General features: G+C 45.5%; 1 long non-coding RNA gene across 4 annotated transcripts in view; it reads right to left on the minus strand.

Moving 5' to 3' along the window:
* LOC148003162 (uncharacterized) overlaps positions 1–24,854 on the minus strand; it is a 48,985-nt gene that overhangs the window by 19,184 nt on the left and 4,947 nt on the right. For all 4 annotated transcript variants that reach the window (XR_015631327.1, XR_015631326.1, XR_015631325.1 and 1 more), the window contains exons 2-3: positions 13,158–13,250; positions 10,075–10,282 (exon numbers count right to left, since the gene is read on the minus strand). This is a non-coding gene — a long non-coding RNA (uncharacterized LOC148003162). The remainder of the gene's footprint in view (positions 1–10,074; positions 10,283–13,157; positions 13,251–24,854) is intronic.

A 24,854-nucleotide genomic window follows, 5' to 3' on the forward strand; every position in this document is an offset into this window, starting at 1 on the left:
TGACATCTGCTGCTGGGACTTAAGCTCCTCCCCCAGCAGCCCAAGACCTGCTGTTATTCCTGTCTCCTTTGATATGGGACCTGCACCTCCTTCCGCTATGTTAAAGAAAAACAGTCCAGGCAAAATTGGAGTTAAGGGTCATGGGGGAGGCCGGCGGGGTCCTTTCTTCTTGGGTTTTTGATACATCCTTCTTTCAACTATTCTTTGCCAACAGCAGCTGGAGGGTGGAGAGAAACGGTCAGGAGGGAGAGCTGGAGACTTCCGGAAAAACCCTTTCCTCCTCTCCTTTTGCAGGGCTTGCCCCGGAGTTATCCAGTCACAGGGGAGACTTCCATCTGCCCCCACTGATGGGATTGGTTACCCTCCAGGAGCCCTCCTGGGCATCAGCCCACCGTTCACTTCCTCCTCTTCCTGTTTCAATCTCTGCACCTCCAGCCTCCTGTGGCTTCACAGCTAAGTGCCCAGACTCAAGAGGCAAGAGAGCTCAGTACTCGCTAATGATGAGCCGCCAGCCCTCCCTCTGTAGACCCCCCCAGCTCCCCAAATACAAAAACACAGTGGCTGCCGAGCATGTATCCTTTGTGAATCTAAAAGCACAGAGTGACTTCAAAACAGCCGCGGCATAGTCTTCCTTTCTGCTAATAGACAACATCCAGGTGTGTCCTCCTGAAGGACTTCTTAACATCGATCTCAAAACTGTTTGGAATTGATTTATTTTCACGGAGTGACCTCTTTTGTCCTTCTCTGGGATCAAACTGTTACATAAACCCAAACCTGTTAATTGGCCATCATTATACAGCAAAGGAAGAAGCCCATCCCCCTACCAATCTACTGAGACAGCCACCCACTCTACGCAGAAGTGTGCATGTGGATAGTGTAGTGTGTGTGCACTTCTTCATGCAAAGCCCAGAGGCCAGCGCTGAATGTCTATCTCGAGCTTCTAAATCTTACCTTTAAAAATGATTTCGTTTTGATGTGATTGCAGATATGCAGTAACTGAGAAGTGTGGCAGGGAGAATTCTCATACACTCTTTTCTATGATTAAATTTAGTCTCTGGCAATTTAATACATGACACAGCATCTCTCACTGCAGTAGCAGTCCATGATGATTCAGCTAATCTGGGTGGCCAGTTCTATTTCCACCTTGTAGCTGGTCTTTGCTACCTTGTGGGTTCTTTTTCCATGGGTGTGTGTGTGTGTGTGTGTGTGTGTGTGTGTGTGTGAGAGAGAGAGAGAGAGAGAGAGACAGAGAGACAGAGAGACAGAGAGACAGAGACAGAGACAGAGATAGAGACAGAGAGAGACACACAGAGAGAATATCCCTGAATCTAATTTCTTTCCTTTTGTTTCTTCTTTCACACCAGAACTACTAACAACCCCTCCCACCCAGTGACCATCAACCACCAACCAACTTCCTCTCGGGGCTCTAGCATTTAAACACCCTCTGAAAAGTTCCCAGAATTCCAAAGGTCACACAATCGCAGAGAGTATCTGCAGCTGGCAAAACCACGCCTCTGCTAGAGCACAAGAAAATCATAGTCAGCTGCTGTGGACAATCCGAAGCAGCCCCATATCCCTATGGCTGGGATTAAAAGAAAAGTGCATTCTTATCATATTCCTGCGGGTTTTGTTTTAAAGAACCTAAAATTCCAATATTCTCAATACATACCTCACCAGGGCTGGGCTTCCAGGTAAACTGTTCCGCCACACTCAGGTATAAATCAAGCAAGCAAGCAAGCTGGGTATCAAACTCAGGCAGCTGACCAGCCTCTATAAAATAAAATCCCAAGCTGGTGCTTCTCCATTCTCAGAAGGCATGAACATTGTTCCTCTACACCCAAAGACTGGGCAGCACCCTCAAAGGCACATTCTCCTTGGGTAGTAAAGTTTCCTTTTGGATTTTCAGCTAAATACAGAAAGGATGAATTAGTTCTGTGTTCAAATATTATGTGTATGTTTAGGTTAGCAAGTCGAAGATACAAATATGCCAAGACTGGTGCGTTATGAAATCAATCCGTGATCAAATCCCATTCTGTGGTGGTTTGAATATGCTTGGCTCAGGGAGTGGCACTATTAGTAGGTGTGGCCTTTATGGAGGAAGTGTGCCACTGTGGAGGTGGGTAATGAAACCCTCCTCCTAGCCATGTGAGAGCCAATCTTCTCCTAGCAGCCTTCAGATGAAGATGTAGAACTCTCAGCTCCTCCTGCACCATTCCTGCCTGCCTAGATGCTGCCACGCTCCCACCTTGATGATAATGGACTGAACCTCTGAACCTGTCAGCCAGCCCCAATTAAATGTTGTCTTTATAAGACTTGCCTTGCTCATGGTGTCTGTTCACAGTGGTAAAGCCTAACTAAGACCCTTCCCACTCCCAACTGAAAAAAAAAAAAAACATTAACCCAATCTGCTTCAGATCCTGAAAAAAAATCTGACGAAGCAAACTGAGTCCAGCACAAGACCCAGATACTTCTTTACCAATGAAGTCTTCCTAGGGTAGCCTGGTTTTAGGCATGACAAGCAAGATAGTGTTGTGGAAATGATGGGACAGACATGTTCTCCTAGGATTTACAAAGCAATTTGTCTTTGAATTTGTCATTTGGGTTTTTCTTAAATCAAAGAGGGTATTCCCAGACTATTACGGTTAGTTTTAATTATCAACTTAACCATGAGTCACTGAGACGCTCAGTGAAGGACTGTCTAAAGCAGGCTACCCTGTGGGCATGTCTGCGAAGGACTGCCTTTTCTTCACTGACGTGTAAAGAGTCTGTCTAGAAGTGGGTGCCACTGTTCTCGTCATGAGGTTCTGGACTGTATAAGAGTAGAGAAACCTAGCTGGGTCCAGGCACATGTAAGCATTCTTTCTGTTTACTGGATGTGACCAGCAGTTTCAAGTCCTCCTTTGAATTCTCCGCAGTGATACACTGCAGTCTAGGATTATAAACAAGGTAAACCATTTGACCCCTAAATTGCTTTTTGTCGAGGAATACAGACCAGCTCCTTAGGGAAAGGGCTGGGGGAGGGGGTCGGTGAGAGGCATGATGTCACATTATGAATCCCAGGAAATCAGACTCCTCCAGAGACCAGTATCAAGGTGCAGATCAGCGTTTATTGTATAGCGCATGCGCTAATGTACACTGTTCAAGCCAATCGTAAGCCCCTAAATCGTTAACCAATCATATCTCGCCACAATGTCACTATGCCCCAATGAAAGCCCTCCCTGGTTTATGAGGTAACTCAGAAGGGGAGGAATGGGAGTATCATCACCTATTAGGACTTTCATGAAAATGGGGGAAGCAGCCACATCTGTGGCCTTGGTTCCTTTTGCTGTCTCTCCCGTGTTCCAGGAGCCATCTTAGATCTAATGCCATGTGTATAGATCAGGACTCTTTGAGGAATGGTGGGAGCCTGTCATTGCTCTCCACCCCACTTTTTCCTTCATAAGATTGACCTCCATATCCCCCATCTAGGCTGTAGGTTAAACTGGACTGTGTAGTATTGCCAAGGGTGAATGTCTGTGGATGAACAGGAGGCTTTTTTTTTTTTCTTTTCAGTTTTCTTTGGATCTGGAGACAACTGTTCTGATAAAACTGACCTCATAACCCTCTGCAGTTGTAAGGAATTTTCAAAACATAGGGCTGAACGTTGGACTTTCTTAGAATCTCATTTTCTTAACTTTAAAATGAGTGGGTTAACTACCGAACCAGAGAAAACGTTTTAATCAAAGCCATTGTAACTGCTGTAAAAATCCTGTTTCTGCTTATATAAGCCGTTAATAAAGATACTTGATATGTAAATGAGATTCAGAGCAAGTGTTTTTAGAGACCAAAGTCACCAGAGGACCAACATCAGCGTATATATGGGGTGTGCTGGCAAAGAACCCTTCCTAACCTCAGGGAATTCTTCCCCGCCTCCTGTTTAGAGATAACATTATTATTCTTTTTTTTTATTTTTTATTTTTTTTTTTTTTTTTTTTGGTTTTCGGCTGGGGACCGAACCCAGGGCCTTGCGCTTCCTAGGCAAGCGCTCTACCTCTGAGCTAAATCCCCAACCCCAACATTATTATTCCTAACTCAGCCCCCCAACCACCACCCAAAATCAATGCAGTGAACAATGCCCTGCCCTTGTTATGAGGCAACCTACACAGGCTGACAATTTCTCAGAAACACAGACAGGAAGAAAACGTAATTGGAGCTCAAGGTCTGTGGATAGAAAAGTTTGGCCATCGGGTTTTATCTGTGATACAAACAGTTTGACAATTCCAGGTCCTGCTTCCTTTGAACGGAGCGTGAGCATGGATCTTGAAATCTTGTCAACCAAGAACTTCTTTTTTGATAATTTTCAATTTAGAGAAGATTATCAGGAAGCGGGGATTGTGAGCTGGACTGAGAGAATTGGCAAGGCAGTTCTCTTTTCTCACTGTCTGTGTGGAGGAAATCAGAGAGCATCTTGCAGGAGTCAGTTCTCTCTTCCACTATGTGGGGTCCTGGGGAGTCAAACAGAGGTAATGAGGCTTGGTGGTCAGCACCTTTCCCCACAGAGCCAGCTCGCCAACTGTAGCAACACAATGCTCTTTGTACGGGATGAGCCACACAGAAGTCTCTCCAGTAGAATCATTTCCTCCATAATGCCATTTGGACTTGGTCTTTTGCTGCCCTGCTTCTCATCCCAATAGAGGCATCCTTCTTCCCCAGATGGCAAGGTGGTTCATCAGACCTTAAACGTCCTGCCTCCATCTCTTTATTCTCCTCTGGGACAACATTCTGACTCCCCAACATTAGTAGCAGCCGTTATCACCAGCTGGTTTTCTTCCTGTAAGAGTGTCTAGACCCATGCCAGTTATGCTCAGGCAAAACAGCACCCTATAGAGTCCCACCTTTAGACACGGTGACACAACACTGTCATCTGCAAAGCTCAGGCATGTCTTACAGCTGGGTTACAAAGAGAGAGAGAGGAAATATATTTTTCATAATACTTTAAGCGGGTCTCGATCATTTTGTGTCGGGCCTCCTTCCCAGCTGACCTGGGGGGACATGTAGCCTACTGGCCACAGGTTGAGCATGCTGGGTCATTAGGCTGGCTGAGTTCAGTCTTCGTGCAGACCCTGTTATGGTGAAGAAGGTAAGGGGCTTTGGAACAAATCACATTCAGCATCCAGGTCACCAGCAAAGGAACTGCATAATTTGTTTATGTGAATGGTTCCATCAGACCTTGAAACACTCTGCCTCCTGTGTATTTCTGTTTCTAGCTTAATGTTTCCATATAGCATCTTTATATTAAAGGGAGGAGGAGGAGGAGGAGGAAAAGGAGGAGGACGAGGAGGACGAGGACGAGGACGAGGAGGAGAAGGTTCGGGGAGGCACCATTTTTTTTTTCCTCCTACTAGAAGAAAGGTACAGAAAGAGAAAAGGAAGATTCATTCTCCTTCCTCCTCTTCTCTCCATCCACAGGCAAAAATCTAATAAATATGATTAAATTACATGTCTTTTCCTCCCATTGAAGCCCACTGCATACTATTCAAATATTAGAACTCAGGAAATAAGGCAAGACAAGGTCCCTCGTGAAACCTTAGAAGGCTGTGGAGGGGTCTGAACTAGAGGACCGCCTGGCTGGGCGACTCTAATTAAGAAATCACCCTGCTAGGGGCTGGGGATTTAGCTCAGTGGTAGAGCACTTACCTAGGAAGCGCAAGGCCCTGGGTTCGGTCCCCAGCTCCGAAAAAAAAAAAAAGAAAAGAAAAGAAATCACCCTGCTGAGAAGAGCTTAATCTAAATAAAATATTAAAAAAGAATCCGGTAAAAACCATTACCTCTCCATCCCACCTCCTCACATGTTTCACGCCCAGAGCCCCCTTTCCCAGTGAGTTCCAGAGACTTCCATACTGTTCTCCTGCATGGTCTCTGCACCATCCACTACGAAGGCTCAGTCCGCCAAGAAGGAGTTGGGTCTTAACATGGATGCTGGCCTTTTGGCCAGATATTCCTAGGGCTACAGGCAGAGCGAGTCCGTGTGGTTTGCGTTTGGATTGGAGTACAGGATGTGATTGTGATCAAAGATTGATTCATAGCCTGGCCAGGCCCTCTCATTTTGACATAGTGAAGTCCCATCCCACCATCAATCAGTGGGCTGATGGGAAGGACACGTCTCTCCATCAGATGCTTTTAGTTTTGATAACATTTCTCGTAGTTGTAGTCCCTCATCAAAGGAACTTCTCCTTTCCTCAGCTGCTATGCTGACGGAGCAGCAGCTTGCAAGCAAAGATCCAACCCGTTGTAATTGACTCAGGTCGAAGCCTTTGGATGCTGTACCGGGTCTCAGCCCCAGATCTCGGATCCATCCCAACTCTATCTCTCTTACTCCTGATCCATGCAGTTTTATTATCCAGCCCATCAAAGACAAATCACCTGTGAGCTTCACCATTAAGCACGAATAGGTCCATAAATGAGTGAGTACAGAAATAATGAATTGACTTTTAGACCCAAAAGATTTCCTGAGACAAAAACCAATCAACACGAGGTTGGGGACACTGTGAAGTCCCCTGTCTGTCATCCCAATGTGGGACACTACGCTTGAAGTGGTTAGCTACCAAGACTCCAAGTCTGAGGTGTTCCACAGATCTCAGAGTTAGTGTCAAACTTCTAGAACCAACCGTTTCCAGGACAGTCAGAAAACGATTCCTTTTAAAGAGGAGATCACTTGTATTTTCAGTACAGGGCGTTGAATCTGTGACCTCATGCATGCTAGGTAGGCATTCTCCCCTTAACCAACGTTCCCTACTCTGTTTTTCGTTTTCAAAAAGAAAAAAAAAACAAAAACAAAAACAAAAACTGAACCTGTTTTGGTAAGTTGTCAAGGCTGGCCTTGAACTCTTTATCCTTTTGCCTCAGCTCATAAGTAGCTGAGATGACAAGCCTAAGCCAACGGGCCTGCAAAGAGGAGATCTATTTACCAGTCCGTGAGCTTAGGAAATCACTGTTCCTTTGCTCTTGTTCAGTGCCCCTTAGGATGCACCACCTGGGACGCAGCTTTTGATTTGCCTTCCGGGATCTCCTGGCAACCATTCTCCTGGAAGAATGCACTTGGATGGAGAGCTGCAGAGAATGGCTTTTTTTCTGAATGAAGCCACACATACAGAGATGACAAGGCTGCTACTTTCAAAATCAGTTTGCATAACTATAACTTTTTAACACATATTTGTATAGCTGTATGGTGTATAGCGCACACGCATGCACACACAAATACACGTGCCATAGCACATGAATGCACTGCAGTGTCTATGCATGCACTATAGAGGACAACTTGTGAGAGTTGGTTCTCTTCCCATCATGTGAGATGGGAATCAAACTCGGAACCACAGGCTTGGCAGCAAGCCCCTTTACCCGCTGAGCTATTTTGTCGTACCTTTCATTTTGTTGCCAAGTTCCCTCAAGAGTTCTCAGAGTTCCTGTTCCATGAAGCAGTCTACACTGCTGAGACCCGCATGGCAGGAATCAAGGGTGGCTCCAGTCAGTGGGTCAGTAAGACCGCAAGACCCACAGACCAATACTGTCACAGAACTGTACCCTTCCAACAGTCACATGGATGAGCTCAGACGTAGGTCTCTGTCTTTAGCTGGGACTCAGATGGGAATGGAGACCCTACACCCTGACTTCATGCAGCCTTGTAATAAACCTTGTCACACAAGACCAGGGAAGCACCCGTCAGATGCCAGTCGATTCCAAATAACAGAAACCATCTTAGACCTCTAAGCATCAGGGTAACAACTTCTTATTCCGATAATGGTCACTCGCTCCCCAACAAAACGTCAAGTTCAACTTGGGCAAAGGCAACACCTTGGTATCCCTCACAAACAAATTGGCCCATATCTAAGACAACTAATATTTAGGAGGCTTACTGATTTAATTGTGAATTGAAATGATTCACAATTACTTTTGACAACAATACTTTTTTAAACTATTCACTCACACCAGGGCAAAGCAAGCAGCTACTGAGGACCAGAAGGTTTTCGTATTGTTTTGTTATGAGTAAGGAAAAGCATTTAGATTTGACCTTGGTTGTGCTCTCTTTATGTCTCGAAAACCTTTAGGAAACTTCTGTCCATCTCCCTTCAGCGTGGTCAAACATCCACTCTGGGCCAACAGCATGGCTCAATGGGAGAGTGCTTCCCACACAAGGCTGGTAACCTAAGCTCAAACCCCAATTTCCAGAACCCACAGAAGAAGGAGAGAACTACTTTTCTTTGACTTCTAAATGCATATGTACATAGTCAGACACACACACACACACACACACACACACACACACACACACTAATTTTCAAAAACTTAAACCAAATATCTAGACCAGAAGCAAAGAAATGACTCAGAAGACAGTCTGATTTACACACACATGCACACACACACACACACACACACACACACACACAAATTTTCAAAAACTTAAATCAAATATCTAGACCAGAAGCAAAGAAATGACTCAGAAGACAGAGTCTGATTTCACTGTCTGGTCATAAACACTTTGACAAGGAGTTTGGCACTTATCAGGACAGAAAAGAAGGAAAACAGAAGTTGTCTTCTAAAGGACCCAACACTCTTGGAATTCTATGACCTAATTCTGTCTAAGCTTTCAGTAGAGGGACTGCCTCTGTCTGACTCTCATGGCATCGGAGCCCCAGTGTTCGCCACAGTGTATGCCACACCACTATCAGACACTAGGAAGAACACAGGATGTGGGAAAACAGCCTAGACACCGCGCAGAAAGAAAATATTTGCCTGTCCGTATACAGTCCCACTCTGTCTCCTGCCTGCTTATCTCAGTGGCTAAGTCAACTTTTCATTACCTTCACAGACAGTATATATCTGTGACCCATGCTCCAGCCACCGGCTGCTAGCCAGCCTGAGTCCACAATAGAATGGGGGTTGGGTCGGTCAGCTCGGGCTACATAACTTTTATACTGATGCTTAAGGTAAGCATTTTCCAGCCACTGAAAGTCAAATCTCAAATGTTTACAATGACAATAAAACTAAGACATCTCAAGGTAGAATTATGAGTGTGCCCAAAGCCTAAACAATTATAGCTAATAATCACAAACTTGAATATTCTCCATAAAATGGGGATGCCGATAACATGACCTGGCAGTTTGTTGGAAGGATATATATATATGAAGCTTTGCCTGCTGTAAGGTCACTCAGCTTTTGTCACCATCATTATTTCAGGTGTGGTAATTCTTTACTGGACACTTGGCTCTGTCACATGCGTGAAAAGTTGTTTCTCTGTCTGGTTCGGCTTTGGAAACAGTCTTGTGTATGTCAGGCCTATCTTCCTGACTCTTCCTCCCAAGAGCCAGGATTAGCGACGTGTGCCACTAAGTCTAGTTGACACAGTGCTGGGGATTGAGCCCAGAACTCTGTGCATGCAAGGCACACACTGGAGCATCTCAGGTGGAGCCCCCCTTCTCCAGAGTTATTACAGCGTCCCTGGATTATTTTCTCTTTCCTTCCTATATAATGTCTGTTTTGTCTTATTGGGGGTGTGAGAAGGGGCATCCATCATGGGTGTACGCCATTTGACTACAGTCCCTTCGGAGGTCAGAGGAAGGCATCGGACGCTCTGGCCCTGGACTTACAGGTGGTTGTGGCTGACATGTGAGTGCTGAGAGCCAAGGTCCTCTGGAAGAGCAGCCTGTGCTCTTAATCACCGAGCCATCATCAAGCCAACCACAGCATCCCTGACTTCTAGCCACCAGACAGTACCAGCAGCCCATCCACAGACCACTCTCTTTCCCACAGTCGCGATCAAAAACAAGATGTCATCAGACCTTCCCATATGTGCCCCAGAGGCTAAAATGATCTCTGGTGATGAACTATCTGAGTTTATCTGGCAGATAGTAGCTGCCCCATGGATGGTAGCTGTCATTATTTTCCATCAGTCCTGTCAGTACTACCTCCCGGCCACGGTGACGGCTCCCTTGTCCTGTTGAGTCCCTGAACTGGTTGCTGTGCGCCTACAACCTTTTTGAAAAGTAAGCGCTAAGAGGAAGCAAGTCTGGGGGTGCCAGTGATCCCTCAGAAACCTACCATCATCTCCCATGGAGTCTCCTTTCAGGGAATGATAGCAGGCTACCACTATGCCCGACTGCAGCTGGTAGCTCTACCCCTCAGCCCTGGTGTGTGGAACAGGACGAATTTCTTGCTTGGCACAAATGATGCAGCTGTGGCGATTGCTGGTCTACAGTGGCTCCTCGAAACTGCTCCTACAGATCTCCAAGGGCCCCACCACACTTACCTGAGGAAAGAAGGAAAGAGATATTCATGAAGGAGCCGTTCGCAACAGAAGTTATTCCCTTCCCTGGTTTTGTTTGTTTGTTTGTTTTGTTTGTTTGTTTGTTTTTGTTTTTTGCGGTTTTGTGCTTATTTGGGTTTCAGAGTGTGTTTTCTTTTCCCATAAATTGCTCTTGAATATTCAAAGGGTCGTCTGCTTTCCATGTTTTGAGACCACGCTGTTTTCAAGCCCGCCAATGTTTCCCGTGGCATGTCTTGGTAAAGTGCACAAGCTGCGAGGAGAAGGCGGGTGACTGAGAAGAGCATGGGTCTAACTCAGAGTTTTCACGTTAGTGAAGGCAAAGCAGGAAGTGAAGTGAGATTTCTGGCGCTGGGGATTAGTCAGCTGCCAACAGGAAGGGCCTCTTACAGCCCTTCTTCCAAGCTTTAAAATTAGAACTAGTTGTCCTCTGTGCCACAGTAAAAATGTGGACAGTAATTATGCATTTGTCCTGTGGCATTTTTGAAATACGTGGAGGGGTGTTAGGGAAGGGTGTGTGGTGTGGTGTGGTGTGTGTGTGTGTGTGTGTGTGTGTGTGTGTGTGTGTGTGTGTGTCTATATTTGAAGGCCAAAGATCAAATATGATTGGCCCTCCTCAATCTCTATGTACCTTGTATTTTGAGATAGGCTCTCTCCCTGAACTTGGAATTCACAGATTCAGGCAGACTAACTGGTTAGCAGGTCCTAAGGGTCCTCCTGTCTGTCCCTCCTAAGTTCTGGAAGTATATGAGCCCAGGCTGATGTGTGTGCAGGGGATGGGACTGGGTAATCAAGCTTGCTCACCAAGCACTTTACTGACTGGTCTACCTGCCCAGGCCCCTAAACCAATATTTCATTTGTCTGAAGGTAAAAAAAAAAATAATGTGTGAACCAACTTTCTATAGTGAGGCCTTATTCACCCTGTGGCTTTGTCCACACTCCTCTGTAAAGTGCATCAAAAGCATTTGCAAATCCATAATCTTGTGGGTCTTAGAATTCAAGAGAACCAAATTTCAGATCTAGCTCCTCCCCACCCCGCAACAGAGTAGATCGACTTGAACACACTAATTTATCCTGGCGAGCCTCAAAAATTGTTCCCCCTAAGTCACCACCGGGAGACATAAAGACCGTGTAGGTTGACCATACACCAAAGTGACAGGCACACGGGCTATGCTACACAACCAGTGGGTGAGGTGATCCTTAGAGGAAGTTTTTGATGTGACAGTAACAGGGCTGTCTATTTCATGCACGGGATGTTAAACAGTACTATGTTTATCTGCATCCGGCTCCTGTTCTCTCTCAGCCTCACTACCAGATTACCTGTTCCTGCACAGTGTGTCTGTATGGATCGCTGACGATGCAGCAGCCAGTATCCTGTGAACTTTTTCCAAAGGAGAAGTCAGCCAGGCTCATCCCCCCTCTTTCAGGTATCTACCCCCTGAGGGTTGTCTACCCTTTCCCATGACTCTCAGTTACATTGACCCCAAGTCCCCATCAAAATCTGGAATGTTGCCTTTTCGTGCCAAAACTTGTCTGCCTGTGTTCAAGTGGCTTCCCATGCCTTTGTTGAGGGGTCTGATTTAGTTGCCATGGGTAGAGGGTACTTAATGTTTTTAACAAACCCCTAGGCATTTCCTACGACCATCAAAGTCTGAGGGATCAAGAGTCAGGCCATGTGTTTCTACTGCTTCCAAGGCCCAGAAGACATCCCCAAACATCTGGGAGGAAGACAAGAAGGTGTTAAGACTGAGAAATCATTGAGTGTGGTGAATTCAGTATCAGCCTCTGCATCTATCGAAGTCTCGGAGCACACCCTCCTAGGTCCACGGGATTCCAGTCTGAAGAATTCCTATCATGAATACATCAGCTGGGCCAACAAGATCGCTCAGTTCCTAAGTGAGCCAGCTGGAAGACATGAGTTCAATGCCCAGAGCTCACGTGGTGGAGGGAGAGATCTGACTTCTGAAAGTTGTCCTCTGATGTCTGCACATGCACTGTGGCTTTCATGCCTCCTTCCCCAACACACGCCAAGCACAATGAAGGAACTTATAAACATACAAATACATGATGGGGGAAATCATATAATGGCTGTAATGATTAGTCTTGAATGCCAATATGCCTAGTGGGGACTAGGGAGACGGCTCGAACATCAACGCGATTGCCACAAGGCATGAGGACCTGAGTTCAGGTCCCAGTGCTCATATGAAAATCCAAATGCAGTGTTATTAACATATAATCCCACTGCTGGAGAGGAGGGGGAGGGGAGGAGTGCTGGGGAGGGAAGAAGAGGAGAGGAATTTCCCTATAATCCCACTGCTGGAGGAAAGGGAGGGGACTGGAGGGTGAGAGAAGGGGAAGGAGGGGGGAAAAGGGAGAGGGGAAAAAAGAGGGGGAGGAGGGATAGTGGAGAGAAAAGGAGAGGAGACGGGAGGAGAGGGGAGGGAAGGAGAGGGGAGGGGAGGAGGGGGAGGGATTCCTCCGGGCTTGCTAGCGACATGGGGGAGTTTGAGGATCAGTGATGGACTTTGTGATAAAAATTTAGGTGAAGAGCTATCAAGACAGATACTCATCAACCTCTATCCTCCACATGCACACACATATATGAGTACACAGGTGAAGACATACATACATACACACACCAACCTACATGTTTAATAAAGTGCACTCATGGGTGGGTATATAAGGGCACTTCAGCTGCCAAATCGATTGAAATGTTCTGGCCAAACTAAAGAATTAGTTCCCTGACAAATTAATCCCCTTGAATCTAGCCAGTGCCATTTGCATTCCAAAAACAATAACTCCCATAGCACACAACAAGCTCCCTGTTTATGACCTGTAGTGAAACCCAAGCAAAACCCACCTGTAAGTTCTCCAGTGACTTCCATCGATCTCTACTTGTCTCTTAATGCTTCCTGCAGGACTTTGAACACCGAAAACCTTCAGGACGGAATTTCTGAATGAGGCCATAAGAATGAGTGAGTGGGTGCTCTCCCATGAGCTTCAGTATTACCTGACAATTTGGGACAATCACAAGGCTTAGGCAATTGTCCCTTGACAAGGTCACCTGCCCTTGTTATTGTTTTGCTCTGTATCTTAATCCGCTTATTCTGGATACGGTCATGGGGTCCCCCCAGGATGCTTGACATCAGCCACTCAGCTCAGAGCACTGAGAAATGGATGCTGCATAAATGGTCGTTTGGGAAAATCAGGAAGATATTTCCTTTGCTATGCTACGTAGAGCTCAGAGTGGGAGGCGGGGGGGTGGGGGGAATCCAAAGCTAAGTTGAAACCAACAGACCCCAAAACATACCTGAGGTTAACTCAGCGCTCGCAGAAGGAGGGAGACGTGCCCTGATCAAGAACAATAGACAGCCACACCCCCTCGCTTTCCAAAGTGCTGTGTTCACATCGAAGAACAAGAAAGGGTCCGTCCATTCTTTCACATTTTGTTAACTCAGATCTCTAATGCAATGGGATTCTCCTATTCAAAGAGGGCCTTCTGTGCTGCCAAGAATGGACTTTAAACTTTTGGCTGGGGTGTGACTTTGTACTAGAGCACTTGCCCAGCATGTGCAAAACCCCAAAGTTCATTCAGCAGCACCATAACAGGAAACAAACAAACAAACAAATCCACTGGAGGATGCATTTTCCGCTAAGGCTCTAATGAAACCATTATCATCAAGAAATCCAAGCATGACCTTAACTAGGAAAACATCCTTAGTATTAGTGTCTTAGTTAGGGTTCTACTGCTGTGAACAGACACCATGCCTAAGGCAACTCTTACAAGGACAACATTTCATTGGGGCTAACCAATTTCAGAGGTTCAGTCCGTTATCATTAAGATGGGAATATGGCAGCATCCAGACAGGCATGGTGCAGGAGGAGCTGAGAGTTCTACATCTTCACCTGAAGGCTGCTAGGGGAAGACTGACTTCCAGGGAGCTAGGATGAGGGTCTTAAAGTCCACACCCACAGTAATACACCTACTCCAAAGAAAGCCACACTTACTCCAACAGGACCACACTTTCTAACAGTGCCGCTCTCTGGGTCGAGCATATACAAACCATCACAGTTAGGAATGAATATGGACATGAGCCAATGTTCATGGGTAGGTTTTCTGATGGTTTTTTTCCCCCTTTTGCTCATTTATAGATGGTTTGGGGGACATTCAAAGTAAACCCAGACACACAATCACCACAAGGATAGAGGGTGACACCTATGGAGTACAAAGGAAAGAAATGGTTGGGACATGAGAGGTACCATAGGGAACAAGAAATTAATACCAACTAGATTTAGTCTAGATTTAGCCAAAAACAAACAAACACAGTGTTCTAGTTTGATTTCTGTGGTAAACACCACAACCAAAAGCAAGTTGAGAAGGGAAGGGTTTATTTCAGCTTTCAGGTCATAGCCCATCATGGAGAAAACCAGTGTTAGAACTCATGACAGGAAACTGAAGGCAGGAACTAAAGCAGAGGCCATGGGGGATCACTGCTGAGTGGCTTGTTCCATGTGGCTTATTCTTCAAGCTTTCTTATAAACCTAGTCCACCTGCCTAGGGAATGGCACTGCCCATAGTGGAGTAGGCCTTCCTACATTGATTACCAATCAGTTAGCATCGGGACAATCTAATAGAGGCAATTCCCTATCCCAAGGTATGTTCGGGTTTGTCTCAAGTTGCCAAACATTAACCAACGCAGTCAGGGGCTTTGAAGGAGTTTCAATGTTCGCTCCCAACTAGGAAGTTCACAGCACTTACCGCTTAAGTACTGGATATCATGCTCCCAAGAACAAAAGTTCACATGGAGCATCCCACAGAGCCACATACCCATGTCTGATGATCTCCAGTTTGTCTGGATATATTCATGTCCACAGTGAGTTACCTGTAGACCAAATAAATCTGTCTCCATTTTTCAATTGGTTGAGACTGGTTCTCAGACCAGTATCATACTACAAAAAGGCAACTTCTAAATGTAAGCAAAATGTTGGCCTTGCAAGCATGAGGACTTGAGATTAATACCCGTAACCCATGTAAGAAGACATGTGTGCTGAAACAAGCTTGTAATCCCAGTGTTTGTGAAGAGGAGACAGACGGATCACTTTAGCTTGCTGACAAGACAGGCTGTCTGAGATTCACTTTGAGACTCCACACTCATGCGCACGCATGCACACGTGCGCGCGCGCGCACACACACATACACACACACACACACACACATAGCATACGCAGACACATACAGAGAGACACGCAGAAATAGAGACAGAGATGAGACGGAGACAGAGAACTGCTTTGGGTAAGGCATTTATAATTGGATATGAGCAGAGTTATGATGTCTATCCCTTGGAAATCAGTAGAAACTATTATGAATATGTCGTCAAATGAATACAAAATCTTCAAGTCTATATATGACTTCTTCTTCCCAAAAGGATGACATCACAAGCAGATGAGCAAATGATCAAGAGAATTCATTCAAGGGAGGAAGAAACTGTCAAGCTACTACCTTCTCTGGCTCCTTAAGGCAAGTGCAATGGCTCCTACCTACCACACCGTTCTGTTGTCTAAGCTGAAGGTCACTGTGTATGCGATGTGAGCGTCCCAGAATCCAGGCCATATAAGTGTGTAGCAAATGCGTGCTCTATGCAAGGGTTGACATTTAACCACATATCCCAGTTGAGTCCCTTAGAAAGGTTCTCTTTCACATGAAGCCCTAACGAGGAAGGGCTAACCAAGAGGGCCAAGCCTGCAACAAGTCAGCAGGGCACCTTCTCGCAAAGCTACTGGTGGAAAGTGAGAAAGGATATCTCCGCCACGAGAGTCTGAGTAGATTTGCCTCAGTATTGAAGTTACCTCTTTCTCCCATAACAATCATCCATCACCCACACAGCCATTTGTGACCAGCAGACTAAGAAACAGAAAGCAATTGGTGTCGGCCTCCCCTAGCTGCCCAGTGAAGAGATTTTGTCCAGGTTTCTCAGCCAGCACCCTTGCAAGGGAAGCAGGTCCTTCATGCCGCAGGCATCTGGGATACAAGGCCTCCATAGTATTTTTGAAAAGCCAGTATCGGCCGCCGACGATAAAGGGGCATTCACGGTGGGCAAAGACATTCCACGGGAAGAGGTGGAGCTGGGCTACTAGGCAGGCCGAGCACCAACTTTGCAGACGGATTGCTTTTTTCCATGTCTCTGGACTTGAGCAGGTGCCAGGGCAGCTACCGGCATTAGGAGACACCCGTAGGCCAAGATAGCAAGCCCCCAGCTTTTCCATGGAATTTAGCAGCAGCGACCAGGGGCGTCATCAGAGAGCATTCATTTTTTCCCTTGCCTGGTTTCCCACATTCTGTGACCACCTTGGTTTGTGCCAGGGAAAATATCGAAAGCCTAGGTAAACGAAGGGAACCCAGTATTCACCAGTCTGGCCTTAAAATAGCTGATGGAGCACCCCCAGCCCAGAGGGTATAAATGCTCTAACTGTAGTTAGTATGTTCAGGGCACCACCCAGCCTACCCCAAGGGCTCACCCCATCGCTGAAAGCCTATCTGAGAGTGAACAGCAAAGGGGCCAGGCTTTCTGTTGCCTCATTCCATAGGGGCCCCTGGGACTTAGGTGAATATTAATGAACATCAAGTAGCCAGATGCAAACCAGGATGAGCCACTGGGAAGGGTGGGGACATTGGCAAAGCTTATGTCTGGGTGGAGTAAAGGATTGGGCACCGCAAATGTGGAGAGCTGGGAGGAAGGTGTTCTTGGATTAAAGAGGAAGCCTGGAAGTCATAGGGTGTGTCCCAAGGCAGAGAAGGAAAACATCTCCTTGCCCACTCCTGGGCACCCTGGGCAGCTCTAGAAGATGCTGCTGTTGTTACAGGCTATGTCAGTGGATGGAGTGAACACAGAAAAACAGGGAGAAGGATGGGGGTTTGTTATGGTTACTTTTAAATGACAGTCAACTCACCACAACCTATAGTTACCTGGGAAGTGAATCTCAACTAAAGTATTATCTAGAACAGCTTGGCCTATTGGCATGTCAGTCCAGGGAAGGGTTTTGGGGTTGTCTTTTTTGTGAAATGATGCAGCCCACTGTGGGCAGCACCACATCCTAGGCTTGACCCTGAACAGGGACCTATGTGTTTACTCTTCTCGTCTCTTGTCTGGGGATGTTTATATGAGTGACTGCTTACATTCCTACCTTAACTTCCCCCAAAATAATGGACAGCAACTTGGAATTGTCAGTGAAAATAAACCCTTTCCTCCCCACTATGTTTCTTTTGCCCAAGGTGTTTTCTCTCGGCAATAGAAATGAAGGTGGACAGGGAAGAGTAGGGGAGAAACTAGTGTGACCAACGAAAGGAAAGAAGCTTATGTGCTACACATAAGCTTGTCAGTGTCACCCAAAAGGGCCGTTCCTAAGAAACTGCCTGGTTTGGCAAACAAATATTCCAGACACCCAGTGAGATCTGAATTTGAGATCAACATGGAAATATCCTTTTCCAAATAAAGACGTTCTGTAGAGTATTACACGTGGCATGAGGATAAGAACATTCCGTGCAATATTTAGACATACCAATAAATGAATGAAATGACCAAATAATCAGCACAAAATATCAGCTAAGATATACTGTTGTCATTTTGAATTTTGAGATATAAAAAAATTTTGCTATAAATATATCCCATGCAATATTTCCTTAGAGTGAGTATGTGGATATATGTGTAATATAAGAAATAAAACATTTGTCATATCAAATTCAAGCCAAACTTGAATTCAATCAAAAGAAGTTTTGGTCTGAGTAAGTCACATTCATAATCTGGCATGGCATGCCCAGTGTTTATCTGAATTCGAGAGAGAGTAAGTGGGTATCTAACGCTTTCCTGAATTTCACTCTCTCCCACAGCCTTCCCTCCTCACTAGGATGGAAACTCAAGATGGATTCTGCCACATTCTCTGCAATCTGTGTGTGACTTTGCTCTGTAAGAGTCACAGAAAGAGCGCGTGCATGTATTCTCTGCGATTGCACCGTGCTGGTTTTGCCTGCTATTTGCTGTGCGTTCTCAGGCAAGTAATTTGACCACGGTTCCCTAAATGTTCTCGTCTGTTCAGGGAGGGAAATGATAATTTCTCAAATTGGATGTGATAGAGAAACAACATAAATAAATAATTTTTAGGTGCATGGCAAGTACTGGGTAAATAAGCACCGTTCCTCTTTATTAGTGTCAGCGCTACTGTTGAATGCTTGACAAATAAGGAAGAGTGGCAGAAACAAACAAACAGGCCCATGGGTGTTGAAGGCAGTCTGAGCCAACACTGGGCTTCTTCTGCCAACTCTCTCACCTTTCCGTTGGGTTGTAATCTTCCTTTCAATTCTGAAACCCCATATTCTATAAAGATGGTATGGATGAGAACCCAGTGTGACAAAACCATGCATCCAAGCATACATCTGTGGGCCGAAGGGATCAGAAAGTGAAAAATACCCATTGTGCTCTTGAACTCACACTCACAGCAGTGTGTGTGTGTGTGTGTGTGTGTGTGTGTGTGTGTGTGTGACCTACACAGAGGGCATGTTAGCCCACATTATCCTATTCTGGAAAAGGGAGGAGCTCATAAGGCCACACATCTCTCAAAGGATTTATACATAGATGATTACTGGGAGAAAGACGTTTTCTTCAGTTGTATAACTACTGGTAATTTGCCCTTGTTCTTGTAAGTAACCCTAATGAAACTCACACACACACACACACACACACACACACACACACACACACACACAGAAGGGGGGCAAGCAGCAGCACCAAGCTCCTTTGGCAAAATATTTAAGTTCAATATAGTAGTCTTTGGATTTTTGCAAATGTAGACTTCCTCAGACTAGAATTATAAGAAACTGAGACCAGTTATCTCTCATGTGAAGACAGGCTTAAAAATAAACTAGTCAAATTTTTCATGTTCACTTTCTTGTTTTTCTTTTGCAAAATTAATAGATATTGATTGTACATACCTTCAAGGTATGCCCCTCAGGGTGATGATGTCAGGAGGTGGGGCTCTTGGGAGATGAGATTCACCTCCTCAGATCAGGATTTGCACTCTCATTGCAAAGGTTCTCAAGAGATCCCCTCATCTTCCCCTACCACCACCACCACCACCACAACCACCATCACCACCACCACCATCACCACCACCACCAACACCACCACCACCAACACCACCACCACCAACACCACCACCACCAACACCACCACCACCAACACCATGTGAGGCTACAAAGAGAAGCCTCATGAACCTTCAAACTTTGACCAGAAACTGAACCTATTTGTATCTTGATCTGGCATTCTCCATCTCCTGAACTGTGAAAATCAACGCGAACTGTTTACAAGCTGCCCAGATTATGTTACTTTGTCAAAACATCCCAAAGAAACTAAATATACCCAGAACAATACCAGGATGGCCATGCAGCAGGGAAGCAGCAGGTTCTTCTTAGCTGCAGGCAATCCTGCTGCAGTAGAAGATGCTGTAGATAGAATTTCAGGTTAGTTAAGGAAGTAGTTTCCAACTGGTGGATCATTCAACACTTTCCCAAGTATCTTTAACTCACAACACAATAGGACTTCTGTAGAAAACTCAAGAGGCCACCTTACTTCAGGGCACCTCTCAAGTTCAAGACATCCCCAGCTAACACATCAGTTTGGGGCAGTCTAACTCCCCAAACCTACCACTCTTTCTGTGACCCAGAGCCACTCAGGTGGGCTTTCCGATAATGGTGGATAATTCCATGTCTTTATAGGTATTTCTCGAAAGCTCTGAGAAACCATCACTTGATCCCAAAGAAAATATCTCTCGCTATCATCTTACTCTGACAAAAGGATGTGAACGCCAAGAAATCAGAGTGAGCAGATGGCTCCGTGTTTTATAGCAATTTCCTCCATATTGAAATACTCCCTCCAGGAGGAAGAGGAAGAAGGAAGAGGCAGTGAGATTCGGAAAGTAAATAGCCCCCGCAAATTCCAAAAGGCCAAGATTTACAAGGTTCTGGAGGCCTCTTCCCAAGGAAGTAGAAATGACTGCTCGAGAGAAGAGATACTCTGATGAGTGCGAGTGCCTGGAGGAACTCTCCAACCTCTCCAGATGCGGGCAAGTCTTGCAGAGAGATCCAGAGATGCAGTTTTTTTGTCAGTCATCGCCCACACTGGAGTGGACTTTTTGGTGATGCAGATGCCTCTAAGTCATTTGTAAGTAACCCCTCACCTAACACCCTGTAATTAACCCCAATATGCTCATTGGTTCTCCAATTTGGATATTAGTCATCAGTGCCCTTTCTGGGGTGAGGGGACTTTGCTCACACAGCTTCAGGAAAAGCTTCACGCAATGTCCCACCAAGGTATGCTTTCCAATGCCATGTGTTAGAAGACAGGGGATGAGGGAGAGGCCAATCAAGAATTCTAACTACACGTACGGGATCAGGGAACTTTGGGAGAAATAGGTAGTAAAGAAAAAGTGAAGTCTTTCCCTCAGCACATTCATAAAACACACAGAAAGCAGGTCCATCCTCTTAACATCCCAAGAGGCTGAACACAGCAAGTAACACAGACAAACAAGCATATTTAATGCAGAAACAGAGATGTGCAAGTCACACAAACCTGGGTATGAAGAGTCCAAGTCCAAGGCAGTTTCTAGTAAAGGCTTGCTTTCTGCTTCGTGGACGGCACCTTCCCTCTGCCCCCTCGTGTTGTGGGAGCAGGGAAGGGAGTCTCTCTAAAGCCTGTGTTGGAAGAATACAAGTCTCACTCATGAGGGTGATAGGCAGCCTCTTTCAAAATCCCCGGCTCCTACCATCTTTGCTCTGAGGGTCAGAAAGTCAACACAAAGACCTTGGTATGAAAAGGAGGAATTCAGTAAAGTCAGACAAGGTGTGCATGACGCAAGTCTTGGAAGAGTGAAGAATGTCCTGTGCAAAGGGGACAGGAAGATTTCAAAGGTGTGCAATGGAACTGACTGGTGGAAGACCATGGCTAAGTAGCTAGATGTGGCACGGGTTGAGGGGTTCAGCCATCAGCTGGAGTCTAGATTTCATCTGGGAAGTTCAGAGACCAAGTTGCTCATCTTTGGGTGTCTACAGTCATCTCCTTGGTACAGTGTCTTAAAGAGATTTACAAAAGTATCGGATGGGCCTATCAATGTGAAAGCTTTTCCTTCACCAGCCTGAAACGCTATCTACCGTATTGTTGTGATGATTTATCACTATGGACCTAAAATGGCCCACTGTCCACGGAAGGCAATATGCAACAGCTCGTGAAATTACAAAACAATTATCTTTGTGTAACCATTCAATTTTCAGTAATTCATCTTGCAGATATACTCAGAAGAGCATCAGGTTATTCGAGTCAGTATTATATATAAAACCAACTTGTGGGTGTGACCTAAGTGCCTATCACAGAGGGACTGGTTAATTCAGTTATGGTATCAACACACCCATAAAATAAATGCAAATTAATGAAGGACATGGGAGTCCTTGACGTGGGAACAATCCCTAAATACAGACTATGTAGATAGCATGGGGGAAATGTCTGAAATATGTTGTCAAAAGAGAAGGAAATTTTATAAATTAAAGAGGCCTCGGGGAGACGCAACCTTATCAGTTAAGTGTGGACGTCGTTTAGTGATTTTCTCCCAAAGATTATGGTATGAAAGTGTGAAGTAACTTGACAGTGAATGACCTAGTAAGCTACCTCGGCCAAGTGATACAAATGGTCTAGGGGCAAGCTGGAGTAAAGTGCTCACTCTTGGTCAGAGTGTCGACATCTTGAGTAACACATCAAGTTAAGGTCTACCACCTTGGTGCTGTATCATCTCTGCGGTCGTCCTCTCGGAACTCCAATGTCCCGGGTTAACCAGGAGGAAAACATCTGCCAACACTGATGGGGGAATCTCAGACAAAACCATTGACCAGCTCTCTTTAAACTGTCAAAGTCATGAAAGACAAAGTCATAAACTGAGCAAGGACTGCAGGACGGGTTAAATCAAGGACACACAACAACTAACTTAAGGTAGCATCCCGGACTGAGAAAGGACACTGGGGTGAAACTAACAAAATCTGGTAAGCTGTGAAATTCAGATATCTGCTCCGTGCCGATATCAAAAGTAATTATAATTGTTACTGTGGCATGCAAAATGTAACATTAAAGTATAAGATTCTATCAAAGGGGACACTTGGGTGACGAGTCTACGCAGTTTTTCTTTAATATAAACTATATTCTAAAATAAAACGTCTATCAAAAATTAAAACAAAGTAGAGGTCATCCGAGTATTTACACGTAAATAAATCTCTTCTGAAGGATAATAAACTGGTTATTTCTGTAGCCTCCAGTGAGTGGCCTAAGTTGCTGGAAAAGGTTTCACAGAAACCAGTTCTATATTTGAATGGTCAACCAGGTCATTATCAGACATAAGGCGGCCTCCATAATACAGAATCAATCATAAGTCATCTAAGCTGCTTGTTTCTCCAAGACGCCATTGTTCTGAAGCACCCTCTTTCAATGAAACAGAGAAGCTGTCCTCTTGAGTGAGTTCTTCCAATGGTGTTCACTTGTATCTGTAAGTTACGTGGTTTAAAACTGCGGGGATCCAAGGAAAATGGTATCAGGAATAGGTACATTTTCAGAGCAAGGAATGGGACTAAGTAGCACTCTGAATATGTTGAATAATAAAGAAGAGTCTAAGTGTCCGAGTAGGAAAAAAAAATTCCAGGCACGCAGTTCTTAAGGGGCGATGGGAAAATGAACGATAAAATGCCCAAAGGGAGAGGTTGGATGTGTAGAGACTATAATTCTACTGATGTAAACTATCCAGTGAGAGCAGAGGACATGCCTCGGTGGGTAAGAGTGCTTGCTGTGTACCCACGAGGACCTAGGTCTAAATCCCCAGCACCTTTGTAATAAGGCTCCTGTGACCACATGCCTGCATAACTCGGGGCTGTTGGGGCAGAGGCAGGAGGATTGCTGGGACTTTTGGACCATGAGTCTAGGTTTAAGTTCAGTGAGAGGTCCTATCTCAAGGGGATTAGATGAAGAACGACGGAATAGGACACCTCCTCTGGCCTCTGTATGAACATGCACCAGGTACAAGCAACGCTACCACACAAAACACACACACACACACACACACACACACACACACACACTACACACACACACAACACACACACACTACACACACACACTCACACACCTCACACACACACACTCCACACATGCACACATACACTCATTCTCTACACACACACTCACATTGCACACACACATACACACTCACACTCACACACCTCACACACACACATGTGTGCTCCACACATGCACACATACACTCATTCTCTATACACACACTCACATTGCACATACACACTCACACTCACACACCTCACACACACGTGTGCTCCACACATTACACACTCACACTCTATACACACTCACGCACACACACATTCACAGTATACACACACACATTCACAAGCTCCCAGGACTGCACACTGATTCCATACACAAAAACACACTACACACTTACACACATTTGTACACCACACACACATATTCATACACACTCTCACACACACTCAGGACTGCTCACACACAATCACAGACTGCACACACTGACACATTACACCTAGAGAGAGACTTCACATACACAAACATACACTACACTCATACACTCTCATAAACATGCACAAACACACACTCACACCACACGCACACTATATTCACATACTACACTACACGCAGACACACACACACACACACACACACACAGAGTTTTTCATTAAAAACATACATGAAGCACACAGTAGAGTTACTTTCCCTCTGGTTCCCTGTAGACAGTCCTCTGGACCATCCCAATTCTAGAATGAACTTCTCTCTGCCTTTGGCCCTTAACCAAGAGAAACAGACCACAGCCCTGAACTTGTAAAGGGCACCTACACCATGTGAGAGCTGGTCCTAGAGTCCTTTCCTGCCCTTCCCCAGCACCCTTGGGTTTCAGCCACTCCTCGGCAATAACCACTTGGGAGGTGACAGGGCGGTGAATTCAGATGTGTCTCCATGAGGGAAGCCCAGCTCCTTGGCAGACAGAGCCATGAGCCCAAGAGAGAGGACACAGGATTAACAGCTCACAGAGCTAGCCAAGGGCCAGGAGCCAGAAGGACACCCACTGAGAGAGGCAGGGAAACGGTTAATAACTCAAGGTGACAAATTAAGCCAGCTACTCAGGGGCTCCAGTTTGGCTGATGGCGAAGTCAAAACAGAGCCATTGGAAACTGGGGAGGTGCTGTCGTTTGTACTGTATTTTTCCACACGTATTTTTATTTTATTTTTGTAATTTGGAAATGTTCACGGGGAGCTGGAAAATGCAGGCTGGAGAACCCCTGGGGTCTGAGGAGGAGGGACAGTGAGTTTGCTAGGATGTCAATCAAATTCAGGTCAGCAGTACCCACTGTGGACATGAGCTATCTATGAGCTTGACTTCCGACCCTTCTCGCCTGCCCTCCACTCGCTATGCCACGGGAACATTCTCACTCCCTCTTATGTCC

This window comes from Rattus norvegicus, chromosome 10, assembly GCF_021556685.1.
Source record: "Rattus norvegicus strain SHRSP/BbbUtx chromosome 10, alternate assembly SHRSP_T2T, whole genome shotgun sequence".
Lineage (NCBI taxonomy): Eukaryota > Metazoa > Chordata > Mammalia > Rodentia > Muridae > Rattus > Rattus norvegicus.